Source organism: Notothenia coriiceps, unplaced genomic scaffold (genome assembly GCF_000735185.1).
Source record: "Notothenia coriiceps isolate Sejong01 unplaced genomic scaffold, NC01 NC01_scaffold00037250, whole genome shotgun sequence".
NCBI classification, from domain to species: Eukaryota; Metazoa; Chordata; class Actinopteri; order Perciformes; family Nototheniidae; genus Notothenia; species Notothenia coriiceps.
In genome coordinates this window covers 17,099,605-17,100,106 of record NW_011369951.1, presented here as the reverse complement: position 1 = coordinate 17,100,106, position 502 = coordinate 17,099,605, and the positions used below count along the sequence as shown (strand labels likewise).

At 39.4% G+C, this 502-nt stretch overlaps 1 protein-coding gene across 3 annotated transcripts in view; it reads left to right on the top strand.

Annotated features, from left to right (window-relative positions):
- Positions 1 to 502, top strand: part of pde9ac (phosphodiesterase 9ac) — a 12,645-nt gene that overhangs the window by 3,579 nt on the left and 8,564 nt on the right. The window lies entirely within an intron of this gene.

Here is a 502-nt window from a genome sequence, read left to right as displayed (position 1 = left end):
CAGGGAAACTAACGACAGGAAGGCAAACAAAGGAAGTAGGATCAGACAAGACACAAGGGCCATATCTCATTTCACTAATTTCCCCCCCTCGACTCCTCAAATCGGAGGAATCGAGGAGGGGAAATTAGTGAAATGAGAAAGGGCCCATGACAAGTAGGACTTAGATGAGGGTGTTGCACTTGTCCTTGTTCATGTGTTGTTTTTTAGTTTTGTTTCTTTCCGTTAACTGTCAAGTGGGAACTAAGTATTTTTGTTAGTACGTTTTTGTGTTTCTCTTATTATCCTGCGATACTGTTATGTGTGGGGAAGGTAAGGGAAAGGGGCAGGTAATATATGATTATTTTATTCTCCCTGCTCCTTTTCGGTCAATAGTGTGTTTATAAAGACATGTTTTGTAAATATTTGTTATATATTAAGTTTCTTGGTGTTGCCAGGCACTGATCTGGGTCTTTGCATTGACTCTACATGTAATGACACAAAACTCTGTTATATCTGCTAATGC